This window comes from Acanthopagrus latus, chromosome 20, assembly GCF_904848185.1.
Source record: "Acanthopagrus latus isolate v.2019 chromosome 20, fAcaLat1.1, whole genome shotgun sequence".
NCBI classification, from domain to species: Eukaryota; Metazoa; Chordata; class Actinopteri; order Spariformes; family Sparidae; genus Acanthopagrus; species Acanthopagrus latus.
The window spans coordinates 1,738,081-1,760,669 of record NC_051058.1 but is presented as its reverse complement, the minus strand read 5'-3'; the positions used below and the strand labels follow the sequence as shown (position 1 = coordinate 1,760,669).

General features: G+C 39.1%; 1 protein-coding gene across 5 annotated transcripts in view; it reads right to left on the bottom strand.

Annotated features, from left to right (window-relative positions):
* Window positions 1-22,589, bottom strand: part of LOC119009647 (RNA binding protein fox-1 homolog 3-like) — a 504,213-nt gene that overhangs the window by 85,597 nt on the left and 396,027 nt on the right. The gene's annotated exons all lie outside the window — the stretch shown is intronic.

The following is a 22,589-nucleotide window of genomic DNA, read 5'->3' as shown; positions in this document are numbered from 1 at the left end:
TAGGTAGAGGTAGGGATAGGGACATAGAAAAGGAAAAGAGCAAAGCCAGTAGGTAAGTAGTGGTCTTTCATGATGTAAATCAGATGGCTGAGTGTCTTTTCTTTACTTTCTGAAACAGACAGCTCAGCAATGTTACCCATTTTTTATGCAGAGATTGAACAGATCATGCAAGTTTGGAACTTCATGTTTTCCCATTCTTCACATGACTACTTGACTACTTGACATGACTATGTCACTTTTCTCGTGTACAACTGAGCTCAACACCTTGCTTTCAAAGTGAGCATCCAATCTTCTAGACTTTCTTTCTTTCTTGTAAGCAACTCATTCACCCAACGCATCCAAAAAACATAATCAATGCAGTCATGATCAGTGACCGCACTCCAGCTTCCTTATAAATAAAAACTCAAGTACATATGAAGTCTCACAGAAAATAGCACTTCAATGCATCACTCTTAAAAGATCCAGATTTCAATTCACAAATCAAAAGAGAGTGGGCATCCTCTCTGGATATGAACATCCCTCCAGACACTTAACCTTCACTTTGGGAAACAGGAATAACTGTTGTTCGAAGGAAAAGGAAAAAATAATATCATATTCATCAGATAAGAAGACAGAGAAACAGCACCAAGAACAGGAAACTACTGCAGAGACAAGAATCAAACACCTAGCATGCCAATATACTAATACCCCAAGTGAACAAATACAAAATGAAATAACCCAATTTAAAACGCAATTTGAAACCATTGTACACAAAAAGACAGTTCCTCATCCAACAGCTCAAATACAGAAACTTGAAATACAGTAACAAATCAAGCAAATATCTGGATAATCTACAACAACTCAAACAAGAAAAAGCAAGTAACCAATCAATAATATACTGGTATCACCAGTTACAATCCACAAGACATAAATAATGTATCTCTTAAGTCTACTATTGGTTCTGCAGCAAAAGGTCGAACCAATCTACTTAACATTGGCAAAATCAAATATTCAGGCATCAGTATTCCCTCCAGACTGTCAGACCTATTCAACGTAAATACACCCCTCTGCTGAAAAACATACAGGATGGTTTCAGACACTGGACCAGATTACCAATCGTAATGGTTAAAATTAAAACTGTAACTGTAAAAGTGTAAAACCCATTCACTTGTGGACATCTCCTTCCTACCACCAACTAATCAAGAAACAGTGCTACTACAAGAATATCAATATCGCCTCCACTCTGCCCAGTGGCAAACACACAAAGTCATCAGTGGTACCATGTTCTGTAGATAGACCTTGATTTGGCATAATGGGGACTTCCAGCTGCAACCCCATTTAATTTTCATCATGGCTACAAAAGAGAATCACTGTCCCGAATCATATATTCAAAAAAAAAAAAAAGAAAAAAGAAAAAAAAATCATATCATAACACATTAATCCAGAAGTATAGGGTTGGGAGAGATCAGTTCCTCCATTACCAACAATTGAAATCCATAATCAAATCTAAAATTAAAATAAACAACATTCATCACCAACAACAAACCACAATATAAGGATACAAATCAATGAAAACATCTTATCCGTGACCACTAACACATATTTATAATTTATATAATATCAAACTATACCCATAACACACATCATTACACATAGATGATGATTATTATTATTTTCCTTATTTATCTGTTTATATTTTTATTGGTTCCACAGACACCCACACACACACAATCGACCAAAACATATCTTTCCCTCTATCTCTCTCCCAATTTTCCTGCAAATTATTTATTTATATAATTATTATTTTTGAAATATTAATTTTTATTTATCATTATTACTTTTATCATTCTTAGTTTAATTTTTAGTCTACCACCTGTTTTTTTTTTGTTTGCTACTCCTTCCACATTTTTCCACATTAATCTCAATGGAATAGCTGCAGTATTACATTTGTCATTTCAGAGATATTTAAAGTTTTTCCAGCCATTTTTCCCCATACAAGCAGATGGACGAATTCGTCAAAAATCCCACATTCTTCCACTTTTCACACTTTTTCAAGCATTTTCCAGATTTACGCTTTAAGCTAAAAACTCAATTCAAACTTTAAAGGGTATCATTCATCTTTCAAATCCCATGAAAGAGTTTCAAAATATTCAACTTTCTTTGAAGTTTAGTCATATCTTAGTTATAACTTAAGTCAATTAGCGCTCACTTCAAACCTCTGCATTTTCAAACACTTCCCACCCCTTCATACATTAGAGACATTCAAACTTTGAAACATTCACAAAGACTGGTGATTTCTTTTATCAATTCAACTTTTTTCATGTTATTCAAACTTTTAGCACAGTCATGCTTCAAACATTCATAATTATCAGCCATTTCAGATTTTTACATTGGTGTGTATGGGGCAGGATGTTGACAGGCAGAGTGGAGGACTGAGAGTGAAGAGGACATCCAGAAATTCCAAAAACCTTATATTCAACACCCTGTCATTCAGACCAATACTTTTGGCCGGGTAGGCTTTTACAGAACAGGGACACCAACTAACTGCCACATTAAGTCCCAATAAACTGACGTGAGGAAAAATAACTGACGGCAGGCAAACACATCCACATTTCCTAACCGCTCCACGACCCACATTTATGACAATAAACACACACATTACACAGTGTGAGTCATTGGACTCTACACCATATCATCATTAAAGCTAGTTAGTGTTTTGAGGGAATTGCATGAGTAGCAATAGCATGTTGGTAACCAACTTACATACCAACACCACAGCAATCTTTGATTCCATCTGAGGCGCTGAGACAGATTTAGCAGTGAGTGCAGTTTAAAACACACAGTGGCACACACAGACAATTGAAGTCAAATGTGCAAGCATTAGCATGTACACGTGACTGAGTATTTCACTTATTCTAGCTGTAACATTTCTTCGTACACCATCCCCTCTTTCTTGACACAAAGTCAACCCATTTGGCTCAAACTTTACAGTGTATTTTGAACCCTTCATTCCACTTTTGGGATGCTTCATACTGTTCAGATTCAACTTCAAATAAATTAAAAGTATTAAAACAGTGCATTCCAGCAACAAGCGCATTCAATAAACATACTTTTATGATCTTTAAAACAACATCTTACAGATCGCTTCTCATGGCAAAATATGTTGCTAATATCTTAAAGTTGATTTAGCTCTGTCCTCTTTAAAGCAATATTATGGAACTATTTCACCTTAAATAACAGCTTCAAAATCATTTAGATGGCACAGTGACTTACAACATGGCAGATGGTGTCTCTAGGTACATCCCATTTTGACATTAAAAATATGTGTTAACTGTAAGTCTGAACAACAGAAGGAGCACAGACAACTTTCTTTATTTAGGCCTATTAGAAACATTGTTCTTTTCAAGGTGCCATGGGGCTGATCATTCCTGAGCATCAGGTTTGAGATGTTACATCATTTCAATTTTCCTGATGGCACTTATCGTAAAAATATGTCCAATGAGGGAATAAACTGAGAGAATGAAAAGGAACCTAACTCGCATAAACCGTAAAACCAGACAGCAAAGCAGATGCAGATCAGAATTTCTTTTTAAAAAAGAGACCACCAGGCAAAACACGCTTGCGTTTACCTCAGAAGAATAGAGTAGAATAGAATAGAATAGAATAGAATAGAATAGAATAGAATAGCCTTTATTGTCATTGTACTGTGGGGGGTACAACGAAATTTAGGGTGCTCTCACAGAGCCAACGTGCATCACAAAAAGAGACAAACAGTTCAAAACAGCATACCACAAAAACATAAACAGCATACAACAGTGAAGTGATGCATAGATCATAGTTACATCAGGTTATAAAAATAAACATTCTAATTAATATCAGATGAGTTGCCAGTGGGTGTGATAATCAGTGTTGGGCAAGTTACTTTCAAAATGCAATTTATTACCCATTACTTGTTACTTTGATTTTAAAGTATTATATTATGTAACAATATTATTGTCTGCGTAATGTATTACTTACACTACAGTTTAGTTACTTTAAACAAAATGCCCAAATAACATCCATAGAACAATTAAACAGCCTAGATCTTTCTAAATAGACAAATCTCCTTGGACACAGGGATGAGAAGGCAGACAAAATATCAAAGTCTGATTAATGAGATGAAAAAAAAATAATGGTAGGCTCAGTTATATGACAGTAAGACAGTAGACAGTAGACCTATACCTTCTCTAATGTAGCATGACAAGACCAAAATCTCTTCTACATCTTTTTATTTTAGTCCACAATGAAAGGAATGCATAGGCAAATATGATCCAAGACTGCAAATTAAAAAGTGCATTGATCAGAGGATTAAACAATTAGAATTAATCATTAGGCCTATGAAACAAGGCTAATTTCAGTCACTCAGAGACTTATAGGCTTGGCTATATTAAACATACACAGAGTGTATCATAATATGGTCATGCACGGTGTGGATGGATTCTTAAAAAACAATACATGCTATTCTTTGGTTGGTAACGTGAACTGTAACACGTTACATGACATAATTCATTACTTTATTACTGAAATATTAATAGTGATGCATTATATCTCCTTGTCAACACTAAAAGAATTACATTACTGTAATGTGTTCCAGCACTGGAAATATCACATGTCAATAAGAAGGAAAACATTACATTACCGTCACTGTAAGACATTTTTTTTCAGGTATCTCTCCATATTGTATTAACACATTGGAACAAAATTAACACAGAAAACATAAAAATCAGAGTAGGAAAAACTTTTTTTTACTGTGACAACGACAAACCATTTTTATAACTTAGAGTGCAAATATAAATTGTTGCTTGCTAAATTTGTACATATGTATTTGAAATCTACTAAGTTATGTGTGACTATTTACATTTAAATGCAGGCAAGGCATCAGGCTCAGGTCTCCCTCAGCTCCTTCCAGCTCAGAGGAGCTGCACTGCCTGCTCCACTTTCAGCAGTCTCCTCATTGTTTTGACACACAAAACAAAAAAAATGACTACACTACACACTAAACACACTACACTATTCACCCCAAACATGTCACAAATCTCTCAAATCTCAAACTCACTATAGCTAATGCTAACGCTGTCTCTCTTTCGCCTCTGTCACTGCAGACTGACTTTCCCGGCGTCCTCAGCAACCAAATGCTGTGCATTGCCAAATGGTTTTGTGATTTCCACCAACAGGAAAGGAAGTAGCCATGTTTTTTGCTTGCAAGCACTTTTAACTTGATGCACAGAGAACAATCTACTGCTGATTGTCAGCAAAAAAACAAGGAGCTGATTGTTGATTTTAGGAAGAAGATGGCAACTGCACTCACCCCTGTCTACATTAGTGCAGAGGAGGTGGAGCAGGTGAGCAGAATTAGGCTCCTTGGAATTACTATCACTGAGAACCTGTCTTGGTCATCGTACGTCACCATCCTCATTGAAAAAAGCAAAGAAAAGGTTCTTCTTCCTGAGGTAACTTAGGAAGGCAACATTTCAGAGCCAAATTCTGGTGAACTTAGGAGGAGCAATAAAAAGCATCCTTGAAACATCCCAAACTGGCACGGTTCATATACTGGCGAGGACAGGAAGGCTCTACAGCAGGTGACTAGAACCTCTCAGAGCAACACAGATACCCAGAGAATACTAACAGCCACCCCAACCACAGTCTGTTCACCCTGCTGCCATCTGGCAAAAGATACAAAAGATACACCCTGCCATAGCACCAGACTACAGAGCAGTTTCAGTCCCCAGGCTGTGAGAATCCTCAATTCATCCTCCACACTCCATTTTATAAAATAGATTTAGTCATTTTTTCTTCTTCGAATGCAGCACAAAAGGACTGAAATCTAGCTTCGGTTTTTGAAACCTTAGTAATACATTAACATAACATAAATACATTGACCATGGCATGTCATGCACATAAACACACCGTCTTCCTGGCGCAACAGCCATGATTTCCTGAGAGTTTAAAACAGCTGCATTCTCGCAGCAATAGAAAAATAAAGGACAGCACTCCCATCAAACTGTTTATTATTGCCACACAGACGTTTCAGGCAAGACGCCTTTCTTCAGAGTGTGTTCTGGCAAAATCACAGTAAATCTACACAGATGTGCTAATTATAGGTTATCAACAACTGCACAACAGATATACTCCAATAGGGGGAGCTGTATCCTTTTGAAGGAGAGCAAAGGACCACACAGGGTCTCATACAAAAAAACAAAAAAAACAAAATAGCAACTAACTGTGTCACAGAAACAACATAGCACATGTTTGTATCTCCGGAAACATGTAAATGAAATGAGCTGTGGCCTGGGGCCAGTCTTGGTTCACTGATACAAGCAGCCTCATTGATAGGCTTCCCCGCCTCGCAGCATCGATAAAGACCTGAGCTGATATATGGCCCCACATGGTTAAAACACTCACTGGAGACAAGCACATAGAGTAACACAATCACACATGCCACGTGCGATCCATCAACAAAGACAGTCAAGTTAAATACTTGCAGCACGATCTATGAAGTGAGAACTAAATAAAGTGTTTTATCTGGGCGTTTCTTTTTAATATGCCAAAAATCATGAGATGATGTATGATACGTCTCCCTGTATGTGTGCACAGGCATACACAGACAGCCGTGCTTACGTGCTGAGCTGGAGACGATTTTGCTCTGCCGGGGTTTAAGGCAGAAAAAAAAAGATTGAGCAGGAATTGAGGTTGAGGGAGAACGAGAGGGCCAGAGGTAGAGTGAGAGAGAGCATTAGAGTCAGTGAACTTCCATCATCCATCATTGTGACTGAGGCGCTGACACACTGAGACATCCCCAGATCCTTGTCGACAAATTGCGCTGGTAAATGATTTCTCCTATCAGCTAAATCATACTATCCATCCCTCCATCCTTCCCTACATCTCTCTGCATCATCCATGCGTCTCTCTCTTTCTCTATACTTCGTCTTTCCCTCATTGAGTTTATTTCCCTTTGGTTCAGTGGAGCACCATGCCTGTTGTTTGATGGATTATTTCTCTCTCAATGACACACACACACACACGCACATGCGCATGCACACACACATCTTATCATGATGCATCAGAGGTTGCACATGGGGAAGCCTAATAGGGATTTCCAATAGGGACATGCCTTTTGTCTGCAATTGCACTGGCCTTCCCTGGGTGACTGGGCTTGAGTCTGATATGTGTCCCTGAAAGAAGCTATAGTCATGCTCCCCCACTCCCCCAAACACACACACATACACCCATACACAACATGCTTGCACAATGAGGTGTGTCTAATATCGATTTGACTCTCTACAGGTATTTTCCAAAGTAGCCTGGGGCTGCTCTCCACCCCTATTAACCATTACCCAGCTCTTGTCTGGCCAGAAACATTGTCATCCCTTTCCCATTTTCACTTGGAGCTACACGTATATGTCCTGCGTATATGTCTGACTGTCCGTCCATCCTGCCGTCTATCAGTGTATCTACCTATCTATCTTGATAAGACCAAGGGCCTAATTCGTACAACTCTGTAAATATTCACATGCAGAAATCTGTGTAAACACAAAGCAGGAAAAATGCATCCACAGTCCTTTCGTCAGATTTATGAAACGCCACATATTTCTGTTCCCACGTGTCTTTTCCTCATACACCTCAGTCATCCTGGAATTTAACTCACGTGCATGAGCAGTCTGACCAGCCCAACAGTTGACTATAAATGGCTCTAAACATGCCCCCAATTGCCTGGCGTGAATGGAATGAATGAATTTTTTTTGATGAGAATTGTCAGAATCCATGAAGCAGTTGAAGAACAGGAAGCGTAATTAATCAATCTGTCAGACAAAAATGAGTATTATTTGGAGGCTTAGGTTCTGGCTTTAGCAACAATTCGAAGCAAGTGTAACAGCAGAAAGTAAACCAAGTGGAGTTCAGGGTCACAGACTTTGGAGGAGTGAAAGAAAAGTGGTATGATTTCAAGCAAGAGGCCAAGAGGCACGTCTCTGAGCACAGTGAGAATATGCAAACTCCTGCACTCACTCTGCTTCATGAGCATTTGTCATCATGGGCATCAGCACGGCCCCTGTAAACTTGCTCTACCCTAACTTGTGCATCGGCAATGTCCTCTTGCAACATCAAAGCGGCTTTTGTATCATGTGGCACAGCTGTAAATAAATGTCACCACAATTCCCACTTTTCTTATCCCATCTAACTGCAGGTTCAAATACACACAACAGATTACAATCAGAATCTGATCTGACCAGGCAAACCACATCTGGAGGTGTGTAGTTAAGACAATGCAAATGATTATGTATCCACATAAACCCACACTCTGACTAGATGTCAGCCAGATTTATCTTTATTCAAACGTTATGCTTTGCTCTGTTTTCTAAATTCATATTACCTACTCCTCACTGGACCTTTGTGCAAAATTTGTGTGTTTTGCTTCATAAGAGAAAATTCGATGTTTAAAAATGCCACTCTTACATTGACTCCAGAAATTCAATTTTTGAGATAAAATTCTGATATGTGCCAAACTTCATCAACCGTGACTCCGTCTGAAGATGCTCTCTAGCAAGTTTGGTGACAAATGAGCAAAAATTGTGGGAGGAGATTGGTTTTATAAGTTTTACAGGTTTTGAAAAAAACTGAGTGATGGTCTTCATAATTTGTAATGAGTTTAAGTGGACTAAAGTTTCAGCAGTATTGGGGCTACAGTTTGGAGAAAGAAGTAAGGCTTTTATAATAATGCTCTAGTTTCAACTAATACATTACATACATTCAACAACTAACACAGATTAATCGAGTTCTATGACATCCCTTCACCTTGACTGCCATCAGAACATGTTCCTTTCATGTTCCACAGCAGCTTTGTAAACATGATGGAGGCAGATGACTAAACGCTGCTGAGCTGAACGGGATGGAGGAGTCCCACTCCAGGTGGTGCTTCTTCCTGTCTAACAGTTAACATTCTTTCTCAAACAAAGAATGGGATATGTGATGTTATACCTTAACTAGCAGACTGCTGTTTCAGCATGATTGGAATCTATGGTACTGATATCAGCAGTGACTGTGATAGCTGTCTCTCAAACATAAGGTCTTCGTGTATTAGAGAGCAGCAGAGTTTATTTATGGGCAAATCATTACCTGTACTGTACATGTACTGCCAAGAGGCGAACTCTCTGCTAAACAATCCTCCTGCTTCAGTGGCTAACAGCTGTCTGCTCTGGGCTCAGCCACCAACTGTCGCTCTCCACTCACTCACTGCTCACAGCTCACTGCCCTGTTCTTAAAGGAGTCACACCACTCTTAAAACAAGGAAAGCCAAGCTTGGTGGATGACATTACTGTAGTCCATTCTGTTTTATCAACACATTCATTTTCACAAGGGATTTTGTATCATTCAAATACTTCAAACTTGAGATATCGCCTCCTTTTAAAGTTTAGAATGTTTATTCATTAATTGACAGGAAATATTCGTATGTACCATTATTATGATTTTTTAATCGAAATGCTTATGTAATTAATTACATAAAAATAATACTACACATACATAAATATACTGTAGCAATATAGTATTAACCTTGCAACAGCCGGCACATATTTGCATCATAATACAGTCATGAAAATAAACTCTCACCTGTTAAAAACGTGCATATTCTCTATTTGCTTTAACTACTGAGAAGTGAGTAAGCCATTTTCGCAAAGAAAGAGAAGAAAAGCAGAGGAAGAATGGATAATAAGAGAGACACTACATTTCAAAGGAGGAAGCAAACACAACATATATTTCCAGTCTTACGAACTAAAGTTTGCCAACACTCACTGCCTTAATTCTGCATCATCATTATCATGGGGGTGGCTGCTACTCCGCAAACTCACTGACTTCCCCTGGGCACAGTCTCCTGCTATGAATATCAGTGTGTGTCACAGTGACCCAGTCCCTGTGAGAGAGTTATCCTCAAGTCTGTGAGACATGCTCACACACAAACACATACACACCCAACGCTGACACAGAGGCAACGGAATCTAATTTAACACTTGGCTGAGCAGAGATTGGCCAACACTCCCAGTCCCTCAGCGGCCAAGCAGGGACACTCCACGACCCAGCCCCTGTGTGTGTGTGTGTGTGTGTGTGTGTGTGTGTGTGCGCGTGTGTGTGCGATGATAGCTATAAAACAAGAAAGCCAGAAAGCAAGAGAGTGAACGAGAGAGAAATCATGTTCATGAAGGAGTAGAGTGGTAAGGCTTGTTGAGAGGAGGGACTGTTTAAGATTCAGAGTGTGTCAGAGGTTCGCTGGCTGCCAGCTCCCTCTAGGCCTGCTACACGATATTCACTAACCCCCGTAACAATGGCAAACATATGTAAATCTGCCTGCGTGCCCAACTCAATCAGAACCCAACACAAAGGCACCGACATTGCTGGCATACCCGGTGGAGGAGGACATGCTCAAGGCATGCACACTCAAAAAGGTGTGTGTGTGTGTGAGTGTGTGACACTTTATTCATACTGGCCCACACTCTATAAAAGACTTATACCTCTCTAGTAGCAGATTTTGCAATACCCAGGTACTCATAAATTCAAGTAATATGATTCAGTAGTGTAATTCCCGATATAAATCAAGTAAATCAAAATAAATTCTGAATAAATGCGATGTTTTCCTATCATTTTGACAGGAATTTGCAGGATATATATTTTTCCACATATATAAACACTCTGTGATGCCATCTGTGGATCCATTCTAATTATTACATATTGCAAGGCTGGTTGCTAAGCTACTTGACAGCTGAGAGAAAAGTCCATCACACTATAATATAAGCTATTGTGCAAGTGATTTTGCACGTTTTATAAAAATGCATCCAATATCTAAATTGCCAAAGCTAGCAAATCACAGAGAAATAAAACAAAATGAAATGCAATTAAACAAGTGCTATCGAAAATCTAATACAGTTGCAAAGGGAAATAAAACTAAATAAATTGCAATGAAGTCAAGGATTTCAAGTGCAATAGACAAAAAGACAGAAAAGACAGAAAGAGAGAAAACTAAATATAAAAGAGCAACATTAAAATAGATAGACGTGGATAGACACCAAATGCCTGTCTGGATTGGTGTGTTTTATAACACGTTCACAAATTGAGGAACTGACTCAGCTGATCTGGCAACAAATACTGAACAAAACAGGACCCTGTCAAAGTAGTGAATGAAACCAGTATGTGCACTGCACACATGAACTGGAGCCAGGTATGAAGACTAAGAATGCTGCAAAAACACCTACACCTAGACCCAGTGTTTGAATTGGACCAGAGATTCTTTTCCACAACTGTTCAAGAAATTAAAATGAGGCTGGTCTTGGTCTGCACTTTTCCTGTTGTCTACAAGTCCTGATAAAAGACCCAGACAAACAGTGCATTAGTCACTCCAATCACAAATATATAGTTTATGTCTTTATGTATTTTTAATTTTTTAAAGGCTATAATATGTGTTGAAGTTAAGGCCGCTGGCATGTTAATACTTTTCATCCATCCTGTCAAACAATGCCAGAACACTGCTCAATCTGCACTGAGTTTGAAAGCGACTGAAGTAAAAGATCCTTAAAAAGGTTCAACCTTCACATTCCCAGTGGCTTCCTATGTCACCACCTGAGCCTTGTCAGCTGCCTGATCAGTATTGCACATGCACAACTCTCAACAGAGATGTAAAAGAAGCAAGATATCTCACTCCTTCACTACTTCAGTCATCAGCTCCAGAAACGTTGTGTCTCTAATTCAGAATGTTATGACTTAAGACTTTCTTAAACAAGTTGAATGTTTTCTGGATTCACTCTGCTGAGGTTTATGAGCTGCTGCTGTCTACTGTCCTTTCCATCCTTTTATCCTTCTGGCATCTGCTGGCAATATGAAAAGGTGGTCATTTTAGTAGGTTTACAGTATTTGCACTCTAATTTTAGTGTAAAACTGGTATGATGTAATTGTTTTTGGCACAGGGGAAAAAGATGTCCAATACAAAGGAAAATGATAAATATTTGGCTGAATTGGGTATGATTTTGTGATCACATATATCTTGTCCAAAATTGAAAGAATGTTATGCTTAAGGAACAAAAGACTTAAGTATTGAGCTAACAATTTTTACAAATTGTGCTCACACACACACACACACACACACACACACACACACACACACACACACACACACGGATACTCAACACTATGTCTCTGATCTCATTATGTGGAGGTAGTGAGAGCCAGCAGGGCTCATGATCTGAGAAAACGGGTTCTGGATAACTATTAGCAATCTACACCTTCCCTTTGGGACTCAGATATCATGAGCCATGAGCCACCACTTCCACCTCAGTAAAGACTGGCCTCATTCCATTTGGATCTATGTGAGTGTGCGCAGGTAAACACTCTGTGTGGAACATCAGCCATGGCCACAAAAAAGAAAACATTGAGCAAAATGAATCTAACCTTGCTGTCGAGATGTGCGATCTGTGAGCCCAGGTGTGAATGGTTGTTAAGCTGTCTGAGGAAGGGAACTCGGTACTGCATTGTAGGTGGGTGATAAGTATTGTATGCCACCTCCACTGTTCAAAAATGGTCTGTGTATCACCTTGTGTATACATTTACATCATACCTTACTTAGCTTAGTTTTACCAACACACAGTAACAAAAATAACAGTCACATCACTCTGTCACAGTTTGTGTTGTCATTAGTTACACTAGAGATATGTTTCAGTAAACAGCCAACATTAGATGTGACTTACCGGTCTAAAGAAATGTTGTGAGTTCATTTTTTTAATCGCCCACAGCTGTCTCCAGCGTTGGAGAGACCCAGCAATATCTACTCTTATTTTGCTTTTCCTCTCTGCTGTGGATGTGGTTTCTTGGCAGGAGCTGTTTTTTTTGAGATGATGATAAAAGTGTATTTTCTTTTTCATTTTTTCTTTCTGGAGCTTCTTCTTTTTTGTGTTAAAAAAAAATAGCAAAACAACTAACTGAGGATGTAAACATCTACGCAGCTATAGGCTAGAGTGGCTCACTATTGTCTCTCAGGCCAGGTGGTGGTATTACAAGAAGGGAAGGCCTGTTGTGGCTGCTTAGTGTTGGTCTGCAATTCAGTACATAAGCATCTTGGACATAGGGCCAGAACTGTTTCTTTTCTGTTGATAGGGTTAATTCATTTTTTTAATGTGTTAATTGCAAATTACTTTATATATTTTGTAACTGAGATATTTCTTACAGGAATTGTTAGCCACCAGAATTGCATTGAAAATTGTGTTTCATCCCCATATGTGCTGCTGGTCCTAGACAATATTCTAATAGAATGATGTGCAGTTGTTGAAGCTGTCAACTCATAGGCCTCTTCAGTTGCACTTTCCTTTAATTTAGAGAGAACTCTTGATACATTTTTGATGATTTAAGAGTATTCCATTGTTAAAGGATTCAGATCAGAGTGATAGGAACATTGCATGATTCATAGGCTCACTGCACTCTTTCTGTTTGAGGCAGAGGGATAGAGCAAAACACAGAAAGAGACATGAGAGAGACATGCTCAGAAGACTGATTGAGGCTAAAGAGACAGGGGAGACCGGCAAAGAAAGAGCTTTGGGAGGGCAGGGAGACTGACAACATTCCACTTTGACTTACAAATGAGCAATACATGTACAAATCAAAAAGTATCAACATCACAGACACTGAGCCAAGAAAAGCTTACACAAAAATTACTTACGAGCAAAGTAAACTAGATAATATCCACATATTTGTGACCCCAAATGACATTGAGAAGTAAATTGAGGCCCAGAAATTATGTATATTCAGTTAATTATCTTCATATTTGTAAATGAAAGTCATACAAGTGTTTGTGTTCAAGGCCAAAGACACATTTCCAGGTGATTTAATTATTCTTTCTTAAAATGAGACTAGGTGGAGCAAAGCTGAATAAAATTGGATTACCAAAATTAAAGCTGATTTTTAAGTGAAAATGATTTTGTATGATGTGGAAGATGTCACTGGAAGAAAAAACCCCACCGATAATCATGGTCACCTCTACAGATCTCCACAGCTTTATAGTGTTTCAGAATGTTTCAGCTCAATGTTTTGGTTTTATGGCACAAAACTTATGATTGGGTTCTTTGTCACCACGTTATAACCATCAGCTTTTTTCAGTGAAAAAGCTCCAATAACCCACAGACACACAAAGTTCGCCATTAGAAGGTGGGTAGAATCGCGCATTTAGCAGCCAATAAGACCAATATTTTTCTCAAGAGTTTGAGGGTATTTATCCATAGCTAGTATCTGACTTTTCATCAGGTGGCCTCCATATCAAATGAACTGATTGCTAACAAGGCTCTGTGTCTACTGGATGTATAAACATGGAAGTGTTTCTGAATATGCTCACTATTTTAACCTCATAAGCTGATAATATACATTTATGCACACATTGTGCTAACAGCTTTCTCCTCTGCCCCAGAAGTAGAAAAAGTGGACTGGAGGCCTAAACAGGGTGGTTAAGTTAAACCATCTGTGCAGGTAAGACCATGGGTTGATGTGTGTGTGGAGGCTTTATGCTGAGATAAGCATAATAGTGATGCTTATTCGTGTTGTTGAGTGTGTTGACAATCATGAACACTTCAACCACAGAATGAGATTTTTCTCAGCTACCAGGGACTGATTGATTGATGATAATTTATCACAAAAAACACACTGTGTCAATGCCTAAATAGCCATTACCAGCTTCTGAAAACAATGACATCAACGTGGTACCATGCCAGCTAACAAGAGGCCAGATCCTTAGCAGCTGAATGGAATAAGGGGATACTTTTTTTTTTTTTTTTTCCACAATGGGACCTCAAAGATTGGATGCACAGGTCTGCATTGGTGTTCCAACCCTGTGGTTTCCACCAATCCATGTGCTTGATCAATGAGCATGCCCCATGGGGTGTTGCTGGGTGTGCTAATCAATTGTGATGGCAAGAGTAACAGGGAGTAAGGGGTTGGGAATGCAAATGCAAAGATTTCAGTTAAACTTCGACATAGGAATCTGGGACTTGATCAATTTATTAGTGGCTAAATTTGATCTCTTTCTTTACTGAAGACATTGAATGATTGGAATAGAATGGATTAAGCTGAATTTCATTAAAAGCAGGCATACGAGAGCGGGAGATAACTCCCTAACTAAACAAGAACCATATGTGCAAAAAACAAACTTCCTTTTATAATGGATCACATCAAGAAAGACCTCAAACTGGCTGAAATATCTCAAGCATTCACTCCCCTGCTAAAATGGTGACACAAATAATCAATGGACATAAAGAAAATACCCCTTTAAATGGCAATTTTTTATGAATAATGGTGAGTATTACTTCAGAGTTAGTCTCCATCATTTATATGTCCAGCATAACCAGCCTCCATTCATACGTAACACAAGAGCAACTTGATGTTTTTATATCAAAATAAATCATTAAAGTTGGTTAGACCCACTTGGATTCTGTTGTTACCACTGATACATGCTGTAAGTGTTTTGGGTGGTGTACATGACCACTTCACTATGGGAATATTAAAAACCGAGTCTGTAATGTACAGTACATACATGTTTTCTTCTTCCAAATTCTGGGCTCCCTACTATCACAGGTGAGTTCAGTTAATGCATAGAACTGCTTTTGTAAAGCAAAAATATGCTGTATGGGAATAACTAGCTAAATTTAATAAATTAAAGTTGCAGTATTGGTTGTTGTTTTAGGATTTGGCTTGTCTAGTTCTGGATATGCAGTTGAGTAACACCCCCATTATAGCAGCCTTCAGTTTCAATGTTTTCTTCAGCTCTGATTTTTATGTGATGGAATGAGTGGAATACAAACTACTTTGTCACCAAAAACATTCATGAAGTTTGGTTCAGTAATTTATTTATTGTAGGTTCAAATGTGACCAAATGTGGCCACTGACTAAGAACAAATAGATGCACTGTAATACTAATGATGTGTTTGGCCTCTGTCACCTCCCAAGATACCCAGAGGATGTTCGTGAACACACTTTTATAAAGTGATTGCATCTGTCTTATCACCCGCCACTGCATGAGGAATATCTGATAAAATTATACAGTGCAATGCCAATCGTCTCACCCAGTGAAATATTCAAACCAAATACTTAAAATACAAATATGATCATGGACCAAGCATGCTTCAGCTTTGTGTTTTTCAACAGGAAGTGAGAGTAATATGGCTGGGGAATTGACGAATTAACTATTATAGTATAAGAATTTGACAAAATATTACCTGACAAAATACTCTCCCTGTTGGCGTTTAGCCTTTCAAAAATAAAATGTTCACTGTGGGGGAAAAAAAAAAAAAAAAAAAGGTGCACACACCTGATAGTATACTCTTACAGTTATCCAACTGCATTTTTTCCTGTTAACTGGTTCCTCAGCCATATCAATTTCATTTCCCTGCAGTACTGTCAAAAAACCAAAAAGCTGTATAAATAAATACTGTGTGCCTATGATACAGTAAGAACAGTTGCTTTCACGCTGAAGTACCACCTCATCTTCTATCATTACTGCTCCTCCTGGTGGATAGATAAACCATGGCCCTTAGGGTCATGCCAATTCGATCCCCCCTTCGCTATGTCATCATGGGGGATCTCATTCCAGTCTCGGACTCTCTATGTCCGAGACTGGACCCCTCAAGGACCGGGCATGGGCCAATTAGGGTCAGGGAGGAAGGTTTAAGAGGCTGAATTTTTCCATTGTGTGAAAAAGGGGAACACACGCACAAAAAAAATAGCATTTAGCTTTTTCATTTAGTTTATTTTTTTTTTTAATTCATGCTGAATGACAGCTTCTGTTTTTCTTTTTTACACAAAATAAATGATTCATCCTCTGGGGAGCATGCAGTCACTGAATACATAACAATCTTCGCACAGGATTTCTATTGTCATCTCTTTGCATGTAGACATTCTTGCTTGGTAAAGGACATGTAACCCTGTGGTGGCATGTGCCTTTATTTTTTCATGTGTTTTTCTTTTGCTATAGTATCTTTTGCTGTAGTATCTTTTGTGTTATTTTTACAGGTATTATTACAGTTTGTTGTCTCTTGAAACATTCAAAATTATAACACTATTTTTTTCACTAGCTGCTTTAGCAAGACTTTACTTACCACTGTTCACAGCAATAAAACTGATTTGAATTTGAGGGTGAGATCGAGCCCACAGTATATCTAAAAGCATCAGTGACTTCAAATCCACGTACTTCTCTCTACAGCTATAGTGCATGGCCACTCGAGCGTAATATGTTCTCTTTTTGTGCAGGAAACATGCTGTACCTGACATCTGCAGGCTCAAGCATTTGCATTATTCAAAACACTTTATGCAAGATACTCAGCAGGTTAGAGGCTCATCCCACCCCAGTCTCGCCCAGTGGAATTCCAGACTAGACAAACACCTTAGGACATCTGTGTATGTGTGTCCGTGTGTGTGTGTGTGTGTGTGCATGCATGTGTGTGTGTATGATTGAATATCCATGGGTGGAATGCAAAAGGGAACTCCAGGGCACTTTGGGGCACTCTGTACCCATTAGTCAGGGCAGGCAGACAGGGACATGGCAGCAGTGGAGTACAAGAACAAGGGGACAAAGGAGTGGGAGGACACGGATGGAATAAGAGATTGAGGGAAGCCCAAAATAGGTCCCTGGGTGCTACGGTGCTGACGAAATATTTGGGGATTTAAAAGTTGTAAGAGACAGCATAAACACGATGATGGGAAAGTTAAAGTGCAAACATCACTGAAACATTTGTCTTTTGATTCCATACAGAATGTGTCTAGCTGTACACACTCAACCTGAAGCCCCTAAATGTAACAGAAACTCTCCATTCATAAAAGAAGTTGCGGTATCAAATATTACATGCTATGTATGCGACAGCCCAACTGTTCTGGACATGGGGGTCCTGGAATTCTGATCTGCCTTTGAAGGGCTTCCAGGAAACCCCAACAACAGTACTCATGCTTTTAAGCAAAATGCACAAAATATCTACAACATGCTTTCCCACATTTATTAGAACATGTCAGTAATCTATGACGCACATAACAAAAACTGCGTAATGTATCCTGTGTTCATTTTGGCAGCTATTTGAGATTTAGCACTCCTCCAGTCACATTCCAAACATTTTCTTCTTTTAATTTATTTTGGCCTAGTTTTAGTCAACAAAGACATATATTTTTTGTCAACTTTTAGTCAAAGTGTTTCTTTTCTTAAACTCATCCAATTAGGCTGATACGACTCTACATAATCAGCAGCCTCATGCTTTTCAAACGTGTCAGCCAATTTGATCAGTCTGTTGTGTAGGTTGTACCACCATAAAAATCATGCTACTGCTGAAACAGTAAGTCTACCTGGCCTTAGCTAAGAAATCATACACAACGCCTCTAAATCTCAGAGGGAAATTGTTAACTTTTTACTACACCACATTTGTCTGACAGATTAAGTTACTCATTACTTTTCAGGTTACAGTCTTTCATCACCTTCCTGTCCAGTAGAAACAACAAATATTTGTTGATTTTGAACCTTTCTAATAAAAGGATGGATGGATAAAGTGTTCCTTTATGTGTTGAAACAAATCTCCCTTTCAAGTTGAATAAACAGTCGTTATCTGTAATATGACAAATTGAAGTTCAACCATGTCGCCGTCTACTCAATTGCTATTGCAACTTGTCACTTGAGGTGAGTAAGCAATAAGCTCAACTTGAAGCCTATCCTTGAAATATAGGGGGTGGTTATTTTATGAGATATTTTTGGTCCATGCCAAATATCTCATCAATATGCTTGTTGGCATGGTGGCTGAGATTGTGCTAAAATCAAGAATACAACATATTTGAATTGAGAACAATGTAGTCTTTTTTTTTCTTCCTTTTTTCTCCCAGAATTAGGGTTAGGGTTAACTCATAATATTATATTGTAAAGCGAGTGTATGTAGCTCTTCCCAGTCCAGGCAGGGTTTGTCTAAGTGCTCTTCCTTCACTCACAGAGTGGAGCTTGTTCTATTAGCACTACATTTCTCCTAATTCTTCTCCAGCCTTTGTGATATCCAAAGATTGCTATCACTCTGAGGGGTGAACAATGTCAGTGGGTGTTTTGTATTTGAACTCTACCAGATGTTGTCACGTCTACACCCATCAGAGTGGGTGAGGAGAGGGGTGGTAACTCCTGCCTGTTTCTGACAGCTAGACTAAGAAAGAAAGGAGAAAAAAAGGAACACATGAAAGCAGTCAATAGTTAAGCAGCTGTATATGGAAATGTGATGCAAATTTTACATCCTACCTACCTATAATATTTAGTTACACTTCTAATTCCAATTTAAGTAGGCAAATAAATATATCAAACTCTCCCCATGTTGAGTGCACACTGAGCCCCCCACTCTATTGCCAACAGAAAACCGCAAAAAACTTCTTACCAAACTCCAATCAAACTGTCTCCACTAGGCAGTGCTGATAAACTACTGTGAAAATGGAGACTGAAGAATCTCTGTACAGCACAACAGTGCAAATCAAACATGAACTGAGTGCTGATGTGGGCAGGATGCCACAACAAAGATACGGCATATAAACAAATAACATATGTGTGAAACATGAGGATAGTGTGTCTCCATCTCCCCAAATCACTTTTTTTTTTCCATCTATCCCTCTCTCCTCTTTTTTTTATTTCACCAGTGCATGATTCATCATGTTAGATGTTAATAAACCCTAAAGGTCAGAAGGCGTCATAAAAGATAATTTTTTTCCTGCAACATTTTCCCCTGTCCCCGATGATTTCTTTATTTATTTATTTTTTTTTTAATTTTGGCTTGCTGCACTGCAAATATCACCACAATAATTCACCACCATTCTTGTGTTGATGCACTGTGAGATGTATCATCAGTGGGATTTTTGCCAGAAAAGGAGTGGGGGACACTCTGGTTTTTTAAACCACCATGTTTTAAAACACAATGGTTTAATTAAACTTTGTCCCAGTCCTTTGTGATACTTTCACACACAAAAAATGCAATCTATTTTATAAGACTGATGATGAATTGAGGAGTCTTGATGAGTGAAGCTACTCTGTAGTCTGGTGGTATAGCAGCAGATACTTCTGTTTCTGTTGTCTGATGTAAGCAGGATGGACAGACTGTGGCTGGGTGGATGTTGTCTATTAGTATCTTTGGGCTCTGTACAGACGTCATCGAATTCAGCACAGAGCAGACAGGCAGCCGAAACAACACCGAAACAACAACATAACATCTGGTTAATATTCAAATTGAAACAGTCTGTGTTGACGCTAGCGCACAATCTAAAAAAAGAATAGACAAATACAAGCTCTTCTTCTAATCCTTTCATTTTGAACACATTTCGTTTTTGTGCTTTATCGAAGAAACTCTTAGGTAGCGCTGTCCCAAATGATTATTTTTCAAATGATTAATCTAGCAATTATTATTTCGATTAGTCAACTAATCTAACGATTAATTTAACGTTACATGACCAAACAAAAGTAATGTAGTAACTGTAACTGTCGCTGGTAACTTTTATGAGGGAAAAAAAAAACACAGTTGTAGGCAGAGCAGCGTCTGTCACTGACTCTTTGTCACATTTCTGCCCGAAAAACGGCGTCTGTCACCGGCAAAAACCTTTAACTCACTCAAGTGATTGTGTTGATAGAAATCATCATGATGGTCAGCCCTCCCGACCGAGACTTCAGTGAACTTTCCCCCAGAAAACAGCCTCCGTCCCCACAAGTGACAGAGTCACGCAGCGACCTGTTTACTGATGGCGATTATGTGATTATGTAATTTAGCACTAAAAACGTAACTCTTTCACTTTCCAGGATGGAACGGGGGCTGTGTTCTCAATCACAACACATTATAAACGGTCCGCAGGTTTAGATTTACAGGGGGGACACCTGGGAAACATCATCATCATGACATGTACCTTCACGTCTCTTTAGGAGCCACAGCACAGCTTTCTGTGTGAATTACTCGGCAGTTCGTCTTTACTCCAGCGGAGCTTTGCTCTGTGTGAATGGTCAACGGCGGAGAATTGACGAACCGCTGCTGCGGCGTTAATGCAGTGTCTCTGTGTGAGAGGGGCTATTCTCAGCCTCCGTGGGTACTACCACTTACTGTTTGGGACGACGCAGCGACGCAAATTATTCATATCGACAAATTGATGCCGTCGATTATGTCGTCCCAGCCCTACTCGTGGGTCTCACGACTTCAGCTGTCTGGTGTCTTAAAGCACTTCACCATGAGGGGGGGTCGGAGCCACAGGTAGTCATAAAGGAGGCGGAGTAGACTTTACAGCTGAGTCTTTGTTAAGGAGATTGAAGCGAACATGAAATGTATTCAGCTCACCCCGTGATGTGGCCTCACACATGATGGCGGTGATCCTGCTTCGGTAATCTATGACATTTTGAATCTCTTGCTTTTTTTTATATGATGACATACTGAAAATGTATATTGGATATACAGTACCTGTCTCTGGTTGGTATGTGGACATGCTGATGGAATTTAGGTCAACCAGTTCTGAGGTTTGTTTGCTAAGAATCACAATAAAATAAAATCTACAATAAATATTTCATCAGGTTGTTTAGTCATCTTGCTGCTGATGAGATCACACAATTCCTGGAGTGCATTTTTTTTTAAATTTGTTTTGTAGACACCGGGCCCTCCTCCTCTCCTCTTACCGGAGTCCTGTATCCTGTGGGCTCTGTATAAGGTCCACCCATCCATAGTTACAGCTTGCTCTGGGATGTTAGGAGTTAGCCATGTACAATATGTGAAGATGTGCGCACAGTGGTCTATAATTTCCTGTTGCTCAGTGAGCCTGAGTTACACTTCATCCACTTAATTGTCCTGCGACTGGACATTAGCTATATGAAGGCTTGGTAGAGGAACAGTTTCAGGTCCAATATGGGTCAGCTAAGCTGCTTCCAGGTCCCTTCCTTCTTTACTCGAGGCGATCGCATTGCTTTCGGCAACGTTTTGTCCCACTGTTCTCAGAATATAGCGAAGTGTTAGCCGCTCTGCAGATTTTGCTGGTAGGGATTTTCTCGCAGTCTGCTGCACTCGATCCAAACCCCAAACTGCCTTTTCCGATGTTAATGAGCACGTCTCTATTGTAGGCAAAGCATGATTCAGTAGAAGGGGGCGTAAAGGGAAAAGGAGGAGGAGCTGCTTGCTGAGGTCCTCTGCTGCACACTTACAGTGACTGTGAGGAGAGGTTGAGGAGGAGTAGTGAAATGGCCATCATGATTTACAGATTCAGTGAAGGTAAGACGCTTTGCAGCTGGAGAAAATTAAAGTTTAAGACAATTTTATCAAAAGCAGTTTTACAGAAAATAGGAAGCAGGGTGGATCAAAAGGTGAGACATATTAATGTTTCTGAAATTTACAGTTTACTCTGATTCTTATCAGAAGACATACTTGGATAAGACATGTAAAAGCTGTTTGCAGACCTCTAGAGCGTGTGTGAGACACACATACACACACACACATACAGAAAGAGAGAGGCTGATTTGCACTAACTTTACCGGTTTGAATAAAAGTGTTAAATGAGGTAGAAACAGAGGGGACGAAATGAATCCCGACACAAATCAT